At 46.4% G+C, this 20,873-nt stretch overlaps 1 pseudogene; it reads right to left on the bottom strand.

Moving 5' to 3' along the window:
• Positions 1-6,110: 6,110 nt before the first annotated feature.
• On the bottom strand, positions 6,111-6,284 carry LOC144509541 (U2 spliceosomal RNA; annotated as a pseudogene).
• Positions 6,285-20,873: the final 14,589 nt, after the last annotated feature.

Genomic DNA, 20,873 nt, shown 5'->3' with positions numbered 1-20,873 from the left:
ACTCTGGCATTAACTTGGATGAGAACACTTCTGGCCTCACACAGCTAATAGAAAGACGTGCACGTTCCCTCAGAAAGTGAGGAGGTGTATTTCATTCATTGGGAGAGTGACATCGTGATAATCATAGAATCCCTGCAGTGCAGAAGGAGGCCATTCGTCCCATTAAGCCTGCATCGACTCAGCATCTTACCCAGGCACATTCCCCGCCATATGCCCGTAATCCTGTGCATTTCACGGCTAATTCACCTACCCTAGACAATTTTGGACAATGAAGGGCAATTTAGCACGGCTAATCCACCTAACCTGTGCATCTTAAAAGTTAAAGTTTATTTATTAGTATCACAGGTAAGCTTACATTAACACTGCAATGAAATTACTGTGAAAATCCCCTAGTCGCCACACTCTGGCACCTGTTCGGGTACACTGAGGGAAAATTTAGTATGGTCAATGCACCTAACCAGCACGTCTTTCGGAAGGAAACCAGAGCACCTGGAGGAAACCCACACGGACACGGGGAGAAGATGCAGACTACGCACAGACAGTGAGTGACCCAAGCCGGGAATCGAACCCAGGTCCCTGGCACTGTGAGGCATCAGTGCTGGCCACTGTGCCACCATGCATCTTTGGACACTAAGGAGCAATTTAGCATGGCAAATCCACATAACCTGCACATCTTTTGGACAGTGGGAGAAAAATGGAGCATCCGGTGGAAACCCATGCAGACATGGGGAGAACGTGCAAACTCCACACAGACAGTGACCCAAGACTGGAATTGAACCCGGGTTCTGTGAGGCAGCAGTGCTAACCATTCTGCTACCATGCCGCCCCTCAGTGCTGTCACTAAACTAATAAATCAGATCTGACGCTGGGACCGGGGGCAGGTCTGAGGACAAGGGTTCCAATCCCACAGGTGGAATTTTGATTAATTTTTAAAAAAACCCTGGAATTAAAAGCTAGTAACGGCAAACATGGAACTATCAATTCCAGAGCTCTGCGCTCTGGCGAAGGGACATCCAGACTTGAAACGTTGGCTCCATGATAGAATCATAGAATCCCTACAGTACAGAAGGAGACCATTCAGCCCATCGAGTTTGTACCGACCGCAATAACACCCAGGCGCTATTTCTGTAACTCTCATTTATCCTGTTAATCCCTCTGACACTAGGTTCAATTCAGCTTGGCCAATCAACCGAACCCACACATCTTTGGATTCTCTCTCCACAGATGCTGTCAAACGTGCTGAGATTTTCCAGCATTTTCTGTTTTTGTTCCAGATTCCAGCACCCGCAATATTTTTATTTTATGAAGACATAAGAACATAAGAAATAGGAGCAGGAGTAGGCCATCTAGCCTCTCAAGCCTGCCCCGCCATTCAATAAGATCATGGCTGATCTGATAGTGGGTTCAATTCCTCTTACCCGCCCGCTCCCCATAACCCTTAATTCCCTGAATGGTTAAAAATCTATCTGTGACTTAAACACATTTAACGAGGTAGCCTCTATTGCTTCATTGGGCAGAGAATTCCAAAGATTCACTGGGAGAAGAAGTTCCTCCTCAACTCTGTTCTAAATTGACTCCCCCGTATTTTGAGGCTCTGCCCCCTAGTTCTTGTTTCCATTGTAAGTGGAAATAACCTCGCTGCTTCTACCCTGTCTAGCCCCTTCATTATCTTATATGTCTCTATAAGGTCTCCCCTCAACCTTCTAAACTCCAATGAGTACAGGCGCAGTCTACTCAATCTCTCCTCATAAGCTAACCCCCTCATCTCCGGAATCAACCTGGTGAACCTTCTCTGTACCCCCTCCAAAGCTAATATATCCTTTCTCAAATAAGGGGACCAAAATTGCACACAGTACTCCAGGTGCGGCCTCACCAGTACCCTGTACAGTTGCAGCATGACCTCCCTGCTTTTATACTCCATTATATTGTTGCAGTAACAATTAGAGGACACCGGTTACAGACAGCACGGCACCGATAAAACCTTGCAAAGGACCTGCTTGAAAAACCTGCAGAGGAACATAATTAAAATACTTTTCTTGAAGACACAGTATCGTCACAGTATCGTCACAGTATCGTCACAGTATCGTCACAGTATCGTCACAGTATCGCTTTCAGGAGGAAACCGTTTGTCTTTTAGAAAAAAACAAATGTAACGCTTCAAAACAGAATCCCAGTGGTAGCAATCCGTCATCTCCTGTCTGACTGCTGTGTTTGTAATTCCAAAATTAGAAAGCAGTTCGGGTAACGCACAAGGCCTGGCCTGGTGACAATTTGGCCACACTGATGGTTTCAGCTTGTTAGGATTGCAGGTCAGGCTGGCTTCTGGTCAACACGCTTTTCTGTGATTTGTGAATGTGGGTGGATGCGGTCATCTTTACAGAGCGCGCAACTGACAGGCAGTGTTTGCCGATTCTTCTGAAATTAGAGACGGTTAGCAAGGGGGTCACGACCGACGCTTGATAAATTGGCATTGCTTGTTGCTTCTTGGATAAGGTTTTGATTTAATATTTGGCAGTGAGTCCATTAAGCAGTTCCTTGTCATGTCTTCCCAGGGTCTGGATATACAGACACGTTTGCAGTATTGATCCTTGTCTAACTTGTTTCTCTCTGGCCCAGCCGCAGATCTTAAAGGCAGTGCCATGGAGTGAAATCGTGAGCTATGGTTCCTTTCCTCTTCTGGGCCCCTTACACCCCTCCTCATCCCCTTCCCCCGCCCTTGTAATCCTTCACAGCTTCTGTCGAACACCCTTGTGATGTGCTCTGGGTCCGATAGAACAGCGCAGTGCAGAGGGGTGGCACGGTGGTTAGATAACCCACGCGGACACGGGGAGAACGTGCAAACTCCACACAGACAGTGACCCGAGCTGGGAATCGAACCCAGGTCCCTGGCGCTGTGAGGCAGCAGCGCTAACTACTGTGCCACCGTGCTGCCCATCTAATCAAGTATGGTCTAGCTTTGGTGTTTGCTTTTCACTGTAGCTCATCACGGAGTTTCTCCATGATTATGCTGGGGCGGCACGGTGGCACAGTGGTTAGCACTGCTGCTTCACAACTCCAGGGACCTGGGTTCGATTCCCGGCTTGGGTCACTGTCTGTGTGGAGTTTGCACATTCTCCTCGTGTCTGCGTGGGTTTCCTCCGGGTGCTCCGGTTTCCTCCCACAGTCCAAAGATGTGCGGGTCAGGTTGATTGGCCATGCTAAAATTGCCCTTAGTGTCCTGAGATGTGTAGGTTAGAGGGATTAGTGGGTAAATATGTAGGGATAGGGGGGTGGGGCCTGGGTGGGATTGTGGTCGGTGCAGACTCGATGGGCCGAAGGGCCTCTTTCTGCACTGTAGGGTTTCTATGATTTCTATGATTTTTCTATGCTCAGGTTGTGGGGGGAATAGAGAGCCCATAACACAGAGAGAGAGCAGAGACAAAGATGGGGAGAGCGTATTAACCCTCACAAGCACTTGTTCAGGGAGGCCCATCAGAAAGGGCAAAATTAAAGTATCGCTTTCTCCTGCTGTCTTTTCTCATTCTGTTACTTACCTACTCGTGACAAAAGACACGCTGGACCATCCAACCGTGTCAATGCCCCTGCCGAAAGCAAGACGTGAAGACTGCCAATAAGGTGGCCGATGGAATCCATCTTTCCATCTTCTCTTTCCCCAGGTAGGCCTGATTAATCGAATGAGGCTGTGCTGCGTTAGGGATGCCAGCAGTTCAAAGCGCACTTTATCAATCACTCCACCCTTCGCTAGCTCCCACGTCGGCTTTGTTCCGGGTCAGTTTTTTGGGAGGGTAGATGGTGATTTGTATTCAAAGCAGGACGTGAAATCGGAGAGATGGCGGGAACCGATGGATTCCGCTGGGCGAGGGAAAGGCAACGCGAACCTGTCAGTTATATAGTTTCGAGCAACCATCAGAAATTATTTATTTTCTTCTATTTGAGGGGTTAACTATGTTTAATAATTACTGTGGAAATTAATGACGTGTTACTGCTACCAGTCACTTGTTATTTCGCTGCTAATAAATTTGTCTGACGGTTAAATCCTAAATCAAAGTTCAGTGGCACCTTTCGAAGATAAGCAGGATCAAGATGGTTAAAGCCAGCAGCGAAGATAAATTGCCGTTCTGTGTTCATTCCCCGGGCACGTCATAAATTTCCCAAGCTATCCGAGAAAGTGAAAACACTGGATAATCTCTTTAGGGCTTGGTAGTGAGGGCTGACCGACTATACTGGCCTGAAACCTGGAAGTCATAAATATCTGAAATAAAAATACTGACAGAAATGTTTGTGGGATGTTGGAGAAAGTGGAATGTCTACAGGTGCAAGATTGCCAATATCCCTTTGTTTGTTTTTATTCATTTATGGGATACGGGAATCGCTGGCAAGGCCAGAATTTATTACCTATCACTAATCATCCTTGGGAAGGTGGTGGTGAGCTGCCTTCTTGCACTGCTGCAGTCCATAAGTTCATAAGATATAGGAGCAGAATTAGGCCATTCGGCCCATCGAGTCTGCTCCGCCATTCGATCATGGCTGATATGCTCCTCATCCCCATTTCCCTGCCTTCTCCCCATAACCCTTCAACCCATTACCAATTAAAAACTTGTCTAACTCCTCCTTAAATTTACTCACTGCCCCAGCATCCACCGCATTTTGGGGCAGCGAATTGCACAGATTCACAACCCTTTGGGAGAAGTAGTTTCTCCTCAACTTTGCTTTAAATTTGCTACCCCTTATATGTACCCATGCGGTGTACGTATACCTAGTGGGGTTAGGTAGGGACTGAAGCCACTATCTTTGGTTTCCATTTCAAACTCCATTCCCTGTTTACCTTGTCCTCCCTCTCCCCGACAACACTCTGAGAATGAAGAAGATATTTCACGATCTTGACGTTAGATTTGGCCTCTAGATGAACTTCCGACCACATATTGGTGTCGTCACTAAGACCTCCATAACATTGCCTGATTTCGTCCCTGTATTAGCTCATTATTCATCCCTTTGTTACCTCTCGATGTGACTGTTCCCTTGGTCTCCTCATTAGATGCCCACATTTTACCCTCCACAAACCTGAGGTCATCCAAAACTCTGTTGCCTTTGTCTTAACTCACACTAAGTCCTGTACATCTATCACCCCTGAATTTGCTGGTTTACATTAGCTCCCGGTCACGCAATGTCTGGGTTTTAAAATCCTTGTTTGCAAATCTCTCCTTGATTTTACTCCTCCCTATCTCTGTAATCTCGAGCCCTGCGGCCCTCTGAGAAATTCACATTCATCTCGTTCTGGTCTCTGAAGCATCCGCATTGCTCCACCATTGGTGGCCGCGCTTTGAACTGCCCAGGTCCTAAGCTTTGGAATTCCCTCCCTACATCCCTCAGCGTTTAAACCTTAAAGACACTCCTTAAAGCCTATCTCTTCAGCTGAGCTTTTAGTCAGCCATCCTAATATCTTCTTCTGCATCATATTTTGTTTTATAATTGAAATAACTCCTCAGAGGCCAGTGTCCCTTCACCAAATTCCCTTTATTTACAAACTCAATTTCACTCCTAAGAATGCTTCAGGTACACTGTCAGAAACTGGAGTGTCAGTAACCCCCCGACACTCTTCAATATATGGGCGGCACAGTAACACAGTGGTTAGGGCAGCACGGTGGCACAGTGGTTAGCACTGCTGCCTCACAGTGCTAGGGACGTGGGTTCAATTCCGGCCTTGGGTGACTTGCCTGTGCGGAGTTTGCACATTCTCCCTGTGTCTGCGTGGGTTTCCTCCAGGTGCTCCGGCTTCCTCCCACACTCCAGAGATGTGTGTGTTAGTTTGATTGGCCATGCTAAATTGCCCCTTAGTGTCAGGGGGATTAGGAGGGTTACAGGGATGGGGTCTGGGCGGGATTGTTGTCGGTGCAGGCTCGATGAGCCAAATGGCCTCCTTCTGCATTGTAGATTCTATGATATTTTTAAAATACTTTTCCAATTCAATCAAATCAAATCCAATTCAGAGTCTCAACAAGTTGAGACATTTCAGGTCCAGGCTGACAAGACAGGGCGAGCGACCAAACCACCCTGTCCTGGGCCTGATCTACGTGAGCCAAGCTGATTGGAGAAGGGGGAGGTTCCTCCTCCAAGACTTGAGCTCATTTGCATCTTAGCCAAAAGGCCGAGATGCCGCTTTTAAAAATTGCTTCATATGAAACATATGAAGCTTCAGTGTAACCTAATGACTTCAACCAAGTGCGGCCGACCATGGGCTGCCGACCATACTACACTTGATCTTAGCCAAAAGGCCGAGAAGCGATTCTATGATATTTTATGATATATACAGCTGAGGCTCCCTGTTTGGGCAGGCAATTATTACCTCAATCAGGGAGCTCATATTCCAAGAGGCCAGCCTCATGGTGAGGTCATTACAATAATGTTTCAGTGAAGCACCATGGGATGTTTCATTGATCAACAGAGGCTGTTGTTGTTGAGTTCAAAGGCTTTCTTAGAGTGAAGTGATACTTTTCCAAGTCAGCATGGTGTGTGGCTTGGGGGGAAATTTGCAGGCGGGGGTGATACCATGCATCTACTGCCCTTGTCTTTCTAAGTTGTAGAAGTTGTGGGTGTGATAGGTGCTGTTGAAGGAGCCTTGGTGAGATGTTGCAGTGCTCCTTATAGGTGGTACACAGTGCTTGCACTATGCATCGGTGATGGAGGGAGTGAATGCTTAAGGGGGTGGACGAGTTGCCTATCAAGCAGTCTGCTTTGTCCTGGACTCTACAGTCATGGTAACTGAACAACACTGGTTTAATTAAGCATTCCACAAGAATTGTATCAGGCAATGTCTTTAACCATGCAGATGGAGTAATGAGGAATCTTTAATTTAGTTATTAAGCCTGAAATAAATCATATTATTCACTGTAGCAGTGGCCAATATTTGGATAACCTTTCCCAGTGTCATTTCAACAAGAGACATCTTCTCAAACCTGACTCAGTTATTCTTTAATAAATGACTGGTTAGCTCATTTGGCTGGAGAGCTGGCGTGTATTTCAGAATCATGCCCACAGTGTGGGGTTTGATTTCTGTTCTAATTGGGGAGACTTGAGGCTTCCTCACCCTGTATGATCACAGTATGAGTCATCATTTAGTAACCTTCAAGTAACGAAGAATGTTACCTGAAGAAGCGAGAAGAACTATTTTAGTGAGCTGTAGTGAATGAAGGTGGCACAGTAAGTTAGACATTCAGATTAATTTTTACACAGATGGAAAAACTCTCCAGCTGTGTGAACCTGCTAACAAAACCAGAGGTTCTGCCCCTGAACCGAGGCTCCGTCACTTTCACAGGGTGGAGGCTTGGGCCAGGTTCTAAATGACTAATCCGTGGTTCCCGGAGGCAGCACCCATGTAAATCAACAGCTGCCTTCACTTGTATGATTTTGGTGAGGTAAGTCTCTGAATCATGAATATTGGAGCTGGTATGAGCAGGTCTGTAACTTGTGGATCCATTTGGAGAGCCAAGAAACTCTTTTGGAGAGGAAAGGTGCCCCTTTAGATTTGGTCCCAGGACACCTTTGGGCGAGGTTAGCTGCCCTTTAGGATTGTAAAAGTATGCAAGAAATTGCATAAAAAGTGCACAAAATCACTGAAACTGGCAAGACATCAAAGAACTGTCAGAGCTGTCAAACAACTGTCGAATAGATGTCAGAGTTGCCAAAGAACTGTCAGTGTTGTCAAAGAACTGTCAAAATGCATTGGAACTGTCAAAATTGTCAAAGAGATTTAATTCTAATGGGCTTTATTTCCTTAAATATGTGGAGTTAAAAAAATTCAGTGCTGGCTACTTCACACTGTTGACATAAACCTAAGGCCTACCATTATAGGATTTGTGCTGCATGAAAAATCTGGGTACCTGTATAGAGAGTTTTATAAGAGATTAAGTACTGAAGTGAAATGTTTGTTTCCATCAGAAATTAGTTGAGGGAATTGAATTTCTTGTTTTTATCAATGAGTGTTTCTTTTAACAGTGATGTCATCAATAGACGCATAATTTATTTTGTGTCAGCATGGCTCCTGAGGTTTTACCATGGTGGATACTAGGTAAGTTGGCATGGGGGATTGGGAGGTAAGAGCATAGGGTGGTTGGTGGGGGGGGGGCATCCATTGGCAAGGATTGGCACTAAGTTGACACAGGGGTTATAAAGGTCCATGGATTTGAGTGGGAGACATTTGGCGTGGGGGGTATGAGAGGCTGTGGGGTTGGGTGTGGGTATAGATTGGCATGGGAGGTATGGTGGCCCATGGGGATGAGCGCAGTGGCATAGGCTGGCATGGATGGGGATGGGTGGGGGAGTATGAGGTGTCATGGGCTGGCATGGATGGGACATGTAGAGTGTGCGGGGGAGAGGGGTGGATGAGGGCTGGAGGGATGTGTGTTTCTGTTTCATTGTTCTTTTCAATCTTTCACAGAATTGCCAGGGGCAGCCAGGCCTTCCGACCAGCCCATCCCTGAGCCCGGCAACCTCCACACTCATTCCGGAGGCTGCGGGCTCAACGCTCAACTTCCAAACCAGCACTCCCAAAAATCTGGGCCTAAATATTTCACTCTGTGGGCCTGTGTTCAATTCCGGGCCCAGCAGATGGACAGTAACCCTCTTGTCTGAGAGGCTGTTTTCACCACGTTTGGTAACCAGAGGTCGCGGATTCAAGGTTCAAGGCAAAAGGGGCAAGAGGGAGATGAGGCGAATTGATTTTATGCAGTGAATTGTGATCTAAAATCCACTGCCTGAGAGGGAGGTGGAAGCAGATGCAAGAATAACAATTGACGGGGAACTGGATAAATAGAAACATCAAAAGAAAAAAGATCGAAGGGTTCTGCAGGAAAACCAGGAGAGTGGGAGGGCGGGATTTCCTGGCTGTGCTCGCTCCAAGACTAACGGGAGGACTTTGAATAGTGTGGAGGAGCAGAGGGATCTAGGTGTATGTGTGCATAGATCCCTGAAAGTTGGGAATCAAGTAGATAAGGTTGTTAAGAAGGCATATGGTGTCTTGGCGTTTATTGGTAGGGGGATTGAATTTAGGAGTCGTAGCGTTATGTTGCAACTGTACACAACTCTGGTGCGGCCGCACTTGGAGTACTGTGTGCAGTTCTGGTCCCCACATTACAGGAAGGATGTGGAGGCTTTGGAGAGGGTGCAGAGGAGGTTTACCAGGATGTTGCCTGGTATGGAGGGGAGATCCTATGAGGAGAGGCTGAGGGATTTGGGATTGTTTTCGCTGGAAAGGCGGCGGCTAAGAGGGGATCTTATTGAAACATATAAGATGATTAGAGGTTTAGATAGGGTGGATAGTGATAGCCTTTTTCCTCTGATGGAGAAATCCAGCACGAGGGGGCATGGCTTTAAATTGAGGGGGGGTAGTTATAGAACCGATGTCAGGGGTAGGTTCTTTACCCAGAGGGTGGTGAGGGATTGGAATGCCCTGCCAGCATCAGTAGTAAATGCGCCTAGTTTGGGGGCGTTTAAGAGATCCGTAGATAGGTTCATGGACGAAAAGAAATTGGTTTAGGTTGGAGGGTCACAGTTTTTTTTTAACTGGTCGGTGCAACATCGTGGGCCGAAGGGCCTGTTCTGCGCTGTAATGTTCTATGTTCTATGTTCTAAGACTGGAAAATCCCGCCCGAGGTCAATGGACCTTCGCCCACTACAATTCCCATGGCGTGCGGGACGGGAAAATTCTGGTCATCAGCTTTAAAGGGCAAGCACAGGCACGATGGGCTGAAAGGTCTCATTCTATACTGTATGATTGGAAGTGATTCCCCCATGCAGCTCGTTACTCCAAAATCCATCACCATGGTGACCCAAATAAGAAGGAGGAGAATGAAATCATTCCCCATGTAATTTGAGCTTGACTGCTCAGGAATTCCCTGTCGAACGGTGTGAGGAAGAACCGGAGATAGTCACCAATTTCCAACACTCTCGTGCTGTAAATTGGGAAGCAGCAGAAAGTTTGTTGAGTGGTGAGGCAGCCACAACTTGCACAGTAAATAAGCTGAGCTGAGACACAAAAGTGTAATGTGCAAAATTAGCAAGGTCATGCTGAAAGAAGCAAAATGTACTCAGCAGTGAAAATATTGTGACTTATGATACCATTGTGCGCAATAATTGGGCCTTGTGAGAGTGCACTAATTTACCTCGAAAAATAACTCTGTCTGGGTTCTTCAGAGCTTGAGTTCTGATCTGAACACGATAAACTGTAAGATCCAAGCCTGAGCTTTCAAGGTTTCGAATGTAGCTCTTCCCCTTCATAAACCGAAGGATTTTGAAATATTACATTCTTAGCAATCTTAATATTCCGAAAGCACGGGAATGGGTAGGAGCAAATCAGTTATCAGTGTCCTTCTTCCACGGGCGACACTGCAATCCATCTTCTCATGTTCTCCATCTCATTTGCTTAATCTGCATAATTTCCCCTGACTGCACTGATTGGCAAGTCAATCCACAAAGTATCTACTTGTCAACCCATCTCCTACGTGCTGCTCTAGCTCTGCTGCTTTCACAGATGTGATTTTCTTGGGTCTAGTGGAAGAAAGGTTCCGTGTTCCTTCTAAGTTCTTGAAAGATGAACCCATGGAAACATGGGGCAAGGGAACATCTCACACTAGGTCTCAAACACTGGCCCCTTGCAATAAACCACCATGCTGCTCCTAAAAGTCATCTCTGGGTAGGGTTCACATTACAGTCACTCGTGACTGTACAAACATGATTGGTTATTCATGTGGTGTGTAAGGTCATTACATTCGAAGGTTCAGTGGTGTCAATCACTCCCATCGGCAGTTTGGGGAGTTGACCTTTACAGAACTTTACTTTTTTTATTCACTCGTGGGACATAGGTGTTGCTGGCTGATTTATTGCCCATCCCTAATTGCCCTTGGAGGGCAGTTGTGAGTCAACCACATTGCTGTGGCCCTGGAGCTACATGTCAACCACTCCAGGTAAGGGCGGCAGATTTCCTTCCCTAAAGGACACTAACCATAGAAACCCTACAGTGCAGAAGGAGGCTATTCAGCACATCGAGTCTGCACCAACAACAATCCCACCCAGACCCTATCCCCGTAACCCCACATGTTTACCCCACTAATCCCTTTAACCTACACATCACAGGACACTAAGGGGCAATTTGGCACAGCCAATGCACGTAACCTGCACATCTTTGGACTGTGGGAGGAAACCCATGCAGACATGGGGAGAACATGCAAACATTAGTGAACCAGATTGGTTTTTCTGACAATCGACAATGGTTTCATGGTCATCAGTCGATCCTTAATTCCAGATATTTTTCATTGAATTCAAATTCCACCATCTGCCGTGGCTGGATTCGAACCTGGGCCCCCAGAACATTAGCTGAGTCTCTGGATTAATAGTCTAGCGATAAAACCACTAGGCCATCGCCTCCTCACTATATAATTACTCCCACTGCTCTATAGTTACTTGTGGGTTCGTGGGACTGGAAATTTTGATCCTCCTGTCTTCAAACCCACTGATGGGGAAGCATATAGTCTAGACCATTGTCCAGGGCACCCCTTGTCTTCTGTGAAAATCTGGGATCTTTTACATCAGCTGAAGAAAGCAGTTTAACATCTCATCTGAGAGATGGTACTTCTGACAGTGCAGCACTCTCTCAGTGTCACACTGAAAGGTCAGCCCAGAGCATAGCAGGATTTTAAAGCCTCGCTTGTCCCGAAACCGTAAAATCCCTCCCGAGGTCAATGGAACCTTTCTATGGTCCGCCCTCGCCCGCTCCAATTCCCGTGATGGGCGGGACGGTAAAATTCCAGCCTATGTGCCTGGAGTTGGACTTGAACACACTACCTCCTGACTCAGAGGTGACAGAGCTACCATTGACGCACCATGGACAAATCCAGAGGATCCAGAAGATCACGCAAACCAGCCTCCCATCCATTGACTCTGTCTACATTTCCCGCTGCCTCGGCAAAGCAGCCAGCATAATTAAGGACCCCACACACCCCGGACATTCTCTCTTCCACCTTCTTCCGTCGGGAGAAAGATACAAAAGTCACGTACCAACCGACTCAAGAACAGCCTCTTCCCTGCTGCCATCAGACTTTTGAGTGGACCTACCTCGCATTAAATTGATCTTTCTCTACACCTTAAAAGAACAAAGAAAATTACAGCACAGGAACAGGCCCTTCGGCCCTCCAAGCCTGCACCGACCATGCTGCCTGACGTAACTAAAACCCCATAATCTTCCTGGGACCATGTCCCTCTATTCCTATCCCTAGCTATGACTGTAACACTACCTTCTGCCTCTCTCCTTCCCTTCTCTATGAATGGTATGCTTTGTCTGTATAGCATGCAAAAAACAATACTTTTCACTGTATACTTGTGACAATAAATCAAATCAAATCAAATTAAATCAAATCCAGAGGATAACTCAGAAGTCTGCCTCTTTGCCTTATACTGTTGCTCTTTACACTCTCCTCCACATGCACTTCAGCAAGCATCAGTAACAGATCAATGATTGCAGGAAGGTCGACAAATGCGTAAAGATCATGTTGCCAAGTTCTTGCAATGAGTGCTGCTATTAAGCATCAATCTTTTCCTTTGGATCTATTTACAGTAATGGGCCTGCTGTTTGCTAGCATCTGTGGGCTGCCTGTCTTTTCCTATTCTTTGCGTGACTCTTGTTGTTATTTGCAAAATGAATAAACAACATATTCAGAAATTGATTAATGAGCGTACTTTGCTGAGTTATTCAGTGCTTGCACTGTTTATGTTTGGCTGCCATGGATACCTTGCCTCTGTGCGTTTGTTAATGTCTTCACACGGATTGTGAAATGTACCCCCTTACTAGCCGGTCCCTTCACTGTGGGAGTTGCAGTAATGGGTGCTTGAGTCACTAGTTCCAGGAACGAAGGGGACACAGGCCAAACTGGAAGGAAATTTGGTACACCAGCTATTGTTTTGATTCACTGTTCACACCTCAAATACTTCCAGTTGCCTCTGAAGTCTCAACACAGAGCTCTCCCACGTTGGAAGCTAGGATTGGAGAAATGGACCAGTTGCTAATGCTCCTAGTTTTCCAGTCATTCTTTTCCATTTACCGTGGCACCAATTTCTCCAAACCAGACTCTGTGCTTCAAAAAATGTACCCCTTACATTGAATTGTCTGCACAAGGCAGACTTTTGTTTGTTTCCATAGCAACATTTATCCTAAAACAGGTCGCTAGTCTGTCGCCAGAGGCTAATAGCTTGAGGGACACCACTCCACTTCAAGCATGGCTGACTAGGGGTCTATACCGCTCTTACTGCCAGCCATTGGCATGACTGGAAGGATTTGTAGGTTGATATTCAACTCGTTTGGACGCATTAGGAATGCACCTTCCTTGCCCATCTCGTCCTGGGGTAAAAGCAAATTAGTGCGGATGCTGGAATCTGAAACCAAAAGAGAAAATGCTGGAAAATCTCAGCAGGTCTGGCAGCATCTGTAAGGAGAGAAAAGAGCTGACGTTTCGAGTCCAGATGAGCCTTTGTCAAAGCTGTTGTCCTGGGGTGGGACTCGAACACAGAGCTTCTGGTTCAGAGGCAGGGATGCGATCCACTGCACCATAGGCCCTCCCCTCTCACATTGAGTGTACCTGGTTTAATATTCAATGCAAAGCCAAAGTAAGGTGACATGACATAAAACAGAAATTACCGGAGGACTGGATGAAAGGTCACGGGTCTGGAAGGTCGAGAACCTGAGATTCTGTTTCTCTCTCCACTGTTATAGCCAGACCTGCTGAGGATTTCCTGCATTTTCTGTTTTTGTTTTGGAAATTCCCTGCCTGATTGTTTGAAATGAAGGGATCGTTGCTCAGATCAGGACCATGTGCATCTGGCAAATTTATTCTCAATAATATTCCAACAATTGGAATGTTGTCCTCTCTGTGTTTCTACGAGTACTTGTACGATTGTGCACTAGTATTTTCTTGAGAGAGAGAGAGATGAGATCGAAAGAGAAAAGATCTTACAAAGAGATTTCATTAACAACGGGACATCTGACAGCCTTTTGCAGGTGGGGAAGTATTTTTGAAGCGTGGTCACTCGAGCAGACGTGGCACTCAATTTATACACAGCAAGATCCCACAAGCAGCAATGCAATCATGATCAATTGACCTGATTTTGTGATGTTGACTGAGGGATAAATATTGGCCAGGACACCAAGGGTGACTTCCCTCAAAACAGCATCATGGGATGTTTACCGTCTACCTGAGCAGGCAGGTGGGGCCTTAGTTTAATGTCTCATCCGACAGACGGCACTTCTGACAGTGCAGCACTCCCCCAGTATGGCACGGGAGCGTCAGCCTTCATTTAGAGTCATAGTCATAGAGTCATAGAGGTTTACAGCATGGAAACAGGCCCTTCGGCCCAACTTGTCCATGCAACCCTTTTTTTAAAAAACCCCTAAGCTCATCCCAATTGCCCGCATTTGGCTCATATCCCTCTGTACCCATCTTACACATGTAACTATCGAAATGCTTTTTAAAAGATAAAATTGTACCCGCCTCTACTACTACCTCTGGCAGCTTGTTCCAGACACTCACCACCCTCTGTGTGAAATAATTGCCCTTCTGGACACTTTTGTATCTCTCCCCTCTCACCTTAAATCTATGCCCTCTAGTTTTAGACTCCCCTACCTTTGGGAAAAGATATTGACTATCTACCTTGTCTATGCCCCTCATTATTTTATAGACCTCTATAAGGTCACCCCTCAGCCTCCTACGCTCCAGAGAGAAAAGTCCCAGTCTATTCAGCCGCTCCTTATAACTCAATCCATCATTCCTGGTAGCATTCTAGTAAATCTTTTCTGCATTCTTTCTAGTTTAATAATATCTTTTCTATAATAGGGTGACCAGAATTGCACACAGTATTCCAAGTGTGGCCTTACCAATGTCTTGTACAACTTCAACAAGACGTCCCAACTCCTGTATTCAATGTTCTGACCAATGAAACCAAGCATGCCAAATGCTTCTTCACCACTCTGTCCACCTGTGACTCCACTTTCAAGGAGCTATGAACATGTACCCCTAGATCTCTTTGTTCTGTAACTCTCCCCACGCCCTACCATTAACTGAGTAAGTCCTGCCCTGATTCAATCTACCAAAATGCATCACCTCGCATTTGCCTAAATTAAACTCCATCTGCCATTCATCAGCGCACTGGCCCAATTGATCAAGATCCCATTGCAATCGGAGATAACTTTCTTCACTGTCCACTATGCCACTAATCTTGGTGTCATCTGCAAACTTACTAACCATGCCTCCTATATTCTCATCCAAATCATTAATATAAATGACAAATAACAGTGGGCCCAGCACTGATCCCTGAGGCACACCACTGGTCACAGGCCTCCAGTTTGAAAAACAACACTCTACAACCACCCTCTGACTTCTGTCAAGAAGCCAATTTTGTATCCATTTAGATACCTCACCCTGGATCCCGTGAGATTTAACTTTATGCAACAACCTACCATGCGGTACCTTGTCAAAGGCCTTGCTAAAGTCCATGTAGACAACATCAACTGCACTGCCCTCATCTACCTTCTTGGTTACCCCTTCAAAAAACTCAATTAAACTTGTGAGACATGATTTTCCACTCACAAAGCCATGCTGACTGTCCCTAATCAGTCCTTGCACCTCTAAATGCCTGTAGATCCTGTCTCTCAAAATACCTTCCCACAATTTACCCATCACAGATGTGAGGCTCACTGGCCTGTAGTTCCCAGCTTTTCCCTGCAGCCCTTTTTAAACAAAGGCACAACATTTGCCACTCTCCAATCTTCAGGCACCTCACCCGTGACTATCGATGATTCAAATATCTCGGCTAGCGGACCCGCAATTTCCTCCCTAGCCTCCCACAACGTCCTGGGATACACTTCATCAGGTCCCGGGGATTTATCTACCTTGATGCGCTTTAAGACTTCCAGCACCTCCTTCTCTGTAATATGTACACTCCTCAAGACATCACTATTTATTTCCCCAAGTTCTCTAACATCCATGGTTTTTTCAACAGTAAATTCTGATGAGAAATATTCATTTAGGATCTCACCCATCTCTTGCGGATCCGCACATAGATGACCTTGTTGATCCTTAAGAGGCCCTACTCTCTCCCTTGTTATCCTTTTGCCCTTTATGGATTTCTGTGCTCAGGCCCTGGAGAGGGACTCGAACAATAGGGAGTGAATAATGCACCCACGGTTCCAAAACGAAAGCAAAAGAAACAGGTGAAGAAAAGATCCTGAGCGATTTTTAATTGACCTGAGTATATTTATCGACCATTAGGCAGTTGCCATAACGACAGAGGTATTGAATGATTCTGCAGAATTATTTGTGAATGAAAGTGATCAATGTTCTCTGCACAAAACAGAAACCAATTGGAGAACACACATTTGAATGATGAAGTACATTCCTTTTCCAAACATCTGCAATGCAGCTGGAACACACTGAACGGAATGAGTTTCCATACCTGATAATGGGGGTAATTCCTTGCCTCCATAATCACTCAAGGATTTCTAAGGGACCCGGGGGCGGGGGAGGGTTGCAGGAAGAGGGGGTGGCAGAGAGGGGGGTGGGTTGAAGGCAGAGAAGGGGGTGTGGCGGGGGGGGGGGCGGTTGCAGGCAAGGGGGGGTGGCAAAGCGGGGTCGGGGGGTTTTCAGCCAAGGGGTGTGTGTGGCGGGGGGGAGCGGTTGCAGGCAGGGGGGAGGGGGGGTGACGTAAGGGGCGGGTGCAGGTGGGGGGGGTGGGGGGGGTGCAGGCAGAGGGGGTGTGGTGGGGGCAGTTGCAGGCAGGGGGTGGTGGAGGGTGGGCAGGGGGCCGGTTGCAGGCAGGGGGGCAGGGAGCAGTTGCACGCAAAGGGGGGTTTGGCAGAGATGGGGGGTGGGGGAGGCAGCTGTGTTGTGGCAGTTTGAGCTGAATGGCACCTCAATCTAAAATTTATCAGCTGATTGAGAGAGAGACGGCTGAGTATCAGTGTTGCAAGGTTAGTCAGTGCCTTGCACTGGGAGACAGCCTCCAAGTGTTGCTGATACCAAATCAATGTGTACCTGATCTGAGGGCGAATTTAAGTTTGTTTTTACTCACCAGTCCGATGCTCTGAGTGTAACCCCTGTGGAATCAAACTGCACAGCATGGCGTCGGTAAGCTCATATCTGCCCAAGACCGCAAGAAACTACAAAAGGTTGTGAATGTAGCCCAGTCCAGCACGCAAACCAACCTCCCATCCATTGACTCTGTCTACACTTCCCGCTGCCTCGGAAAAGCAGCCGGCATAATTAAGGACCCCCACATACCAAGGACATTCTCTCTTCCACCTTCTTCCATCGGGAAAAAGATGCAAAACTCTGAGGTCACGTACCGACCGACTCAAGAACAGCTTCTCCCCTGCTGCGGTCAGACTTTTGAATGGACCTACCTTGCATTAAGTTGATCTTTCTCTACACCCCAGCTATGACTGTAACACTACATCCTGCACTCTCTCCTTTCTTTCTCTATGAACGGTATGCTTTGTCTATATAGCGCACAAGAAACAATACTTTTCACTGTAAATACTTGTGACAATAATAAATCAAATCAAATCGAACCTAGCAGGGCCTGTTACACAGAGCCCCTCTTGCCAGTGGGGTCTATTGGTTCTGCCAGAGTCGGAAGATGTTTGATTGGTTCGTCGCATCCCCCTGCGGGGCTGGAAAACCCTGGCCGATTCCCGTCCTTCAATGAGATGTTAATCTGAGACGAGTGGATGTAAAATATCCCTTGATGTTATTCTGAAGAAGAGCAGGGGAGTCTGGGGAAATAATTATCCAAAAAGCACATTGCCTGGCTAACATCGTAAAATACTGCGGATGCTGGAATCTAAAACGAAAAACAGAAAATGCTGGAAAATCCTCAGCAGGTCTGGCAGCATCTGTGGAGAGAGAACAGAGCCAGCGTTTCAACTCCAGATCATCCAGACTTGAAACGCTGGCTGTATTCCCTCTCCACAGATGCTGTCAGACCTGCTGAGATTTTCCAGCACTTTCTGTTTTTGGCCCGGTTATCAACCTTGCTCCTTGTGGGATCTTGCTGTGTGAAAATCTGTCTGCCACGTTTCCTACATTACAATGGCATTCCTTCAAAATAAACCACTGGAGAACTCTTCAAGGACATCCTGAAGTTGCGAGGGGCATTTTCCTGCTGATCATGTATCAGTGTCAGGGGAAACTGATACTGTAGACACCGCGGGCTCAAAACTTTTACAGATAGCGCCTGCCTGGCAACAGGGATGGGAAGAAATTGACATTTGATGTTTCTACGTGAATGGGAGCTGACTGCCCCCAGCGAGGTCATCTCCCCAATGACCTGTGGGAGCAGAAAACAATTGGCATCAGTGAGACAGTGGAAACCTTTGTGCTTTCCTGAAACTGTTCTGTAAGTGGATTGTAACCAGGTAACACTTATCTTGAAGTGTAACTGGGTGGCACGATGGCACAGTGGTTAGCACGGCTGCCTCACAGCGCCAGGGACCTGGGTTCGATTCCCGGCTCGGGTGACTGTCTGTGTGGCGTCTGCACGTTCTCCCCGTGTCTGCGTGGGTTTCCTCCGGGTGCTCCAGTTTCCTCCCACATTCTAAAGATGTGCGGGTTAGGTGGATTGGCCATGCTAAATTGTCCCTTAGTGTCAGGGGGACAGGCAAGGGTAAATGCATGGGGATAGAGCCGGGGTGGGATGCGTGGGTTTCCTCCAGGTGCTCCGGTTTCCTCCCACAGTCTGAAAGACGTGCTGGTTAGATACATTGAACATTCTAAATTCTCCCTCAGTGTACCCGAATAGGTACTGGAGCGTGGCATCCAGGGGATTTTCACAGTAACTTCACTGCAGTGTTAATGTGAGCCTACTTGTGACATTAATAAATAAACTTAAACTTAACTCAAATAGCAGCAGTGTGAGCATTCAGGAAAGTGTTTATACTGTGTAAGTGAAGTCTGCATTGCAGATCTTATTCACTCAGCGGCAGTCCTGATTGCGATTGGAGGCAGAGTGTCGTCTGAACAGGTAACATTTCAGTGACTCTTTTTAAAGTTTACAGAGATTGGATTTGAGATGTTCTTTTCCTTTGTGTGGAGAAAGACAGCATCCAAAGCTATCCAGAGACAACTCATTGTGTTGTGGGCTGGTTGTCAGCTATTTAATTGGCATTAGTGTTTCGTCAGAAGTGAAACAGGTCATGTTTCGCTAGTCTAGTTTACGGAGTCTTCAGAATTTAATACACCCAAATCCGCAGACTCACATTAGCCATTCTGAATTGTTACTGCAAAGGTCAAATATTTCCAGCAAAAAAGACTCAAGAGATTGCCAGTCATACATTATGTACTTGAGTAGGCGAATGATTAATATTCTGATTGCCTACCCCTTGACAGGCAGAACTCCTTTGAGCCCCGTAGCAGTCCAGAGAGAAGTACCTCATCCATTGCTTCTTGTGGTTTTTTTTCCACATGAGGAAGTCAAAGGGAAAGCTCCACCTGATAACAATTCAAATCATAGTACAGATTTGAGCGCTGGAAACTCCCAGGGAAAAAAAAACTTGTGTAGTCTACAAAGAGATCACTCATTCCTTCAGAGAATCTTCAGTCCTTCTAGATGGAAGCGGTCGTGGCTTTGGAAGGTGCTCACTAAGATCTATAGAATCCCTACAGTACAGAAGGAGACCATTTGGCCCATCAAGTCTGTACCGACCACAAGCCCACCTAGGCCCTATTCCCATAATTCGCATTTACCCTGCTAATCCCCCTGATACTAGGGGCAATTTAGCATGACCAATCAACCTAACCCGCACATCTTTGGACTGTGGGAGGAAACCCACGCAGACACAGGGAGAACACATGCAAACTCCACACAGACAGTGACCCGAGGGCGGAATTGAACCCGGGTCCCTGACGCTGTGAGGCAGCAGTGCTAACCACTGTGCCACTGGTGAATTGCTGCAGTGCATCCTGTCGCTAATACACTGCTGCTATAGAGGGTGCGTTACTATACAGTACACAATCCTCCCCACAGTCGCCTTTGCTGACAGCAACTATTGGCATCAAGTAGCTTTTCCAGCACCAAAGAGAGAGAACTTGCATTTCCTCGACACCTTGTGTGACTTGACGACAAGTCGGAGCACTTTGTAGCCAATTAAGAACTTTCAAAGTCTCAGCGTTGTAATGAAAGAGATTCAGCAGCCCATTGATGGCACGCGTGTGACTCCCTAAGGACAACTTTGTATTTTGTGTAACTCAGAAAGGTTTTAATTCTTTGCATATTGGCGGTTCTGGGGGCGCAGAGCAGAATAATGCATGCAAATACACGGTGCCTGGGAATATGTATAACTATTGTATAATATTAGCCTGTGGGAATAGGTGTAATTCAAGTGGAAAATTAACACCCCCTCCTACATCCAGAGGGAGTTATATTTATATTAATGCATACACAGCAACTCCTGTTTATCATTATAGCAGAAATCTTACTCTGATTCCGGCAGACTACCATTGGAGCATCAGTGTCTGTTTACAATTCTATTTATATTGGATTCCAAGGGCAATTTTTCCCCTGATTTGTCTATTAGTGCCTATTGGCTATTGGTTTACAGTTTACCAACTGCATTTAACATCAAAGTAACTATCTTACATGCTTCTGCGATCTTTTATATTAGTGTACCATTCAAATTTAGCCCAGTGCTCAAGAAGGAATATTAAGCCTGCTTGCAAAGTGCTTCCTTCACTAGCGTTACTGATTTGTTATTTAAAATATTCAGCACGCAGTCTTAACCTACATAAAATGTTTGTGCCAAATCTCCCCGTCTGAAGCACAGCCACTGCTCCAAAAACGCT

Source organism: Mustelus asterias, chromosome 21, assembly GCF_964213995.1.
Source record: "Mustelus asterias chromosome 21, sMusAst1.hap1.1, whole genome shotgun sequence".
NCBI lineage: Eukaryota > Metazoa > Chordata > Chondrichthyes > Carcharhiniformes > Triakidae > Mustelus > Mustelus asterias.
This window is presented reverse-complemented; position numbering and strand designations above follow the sequence as displayed.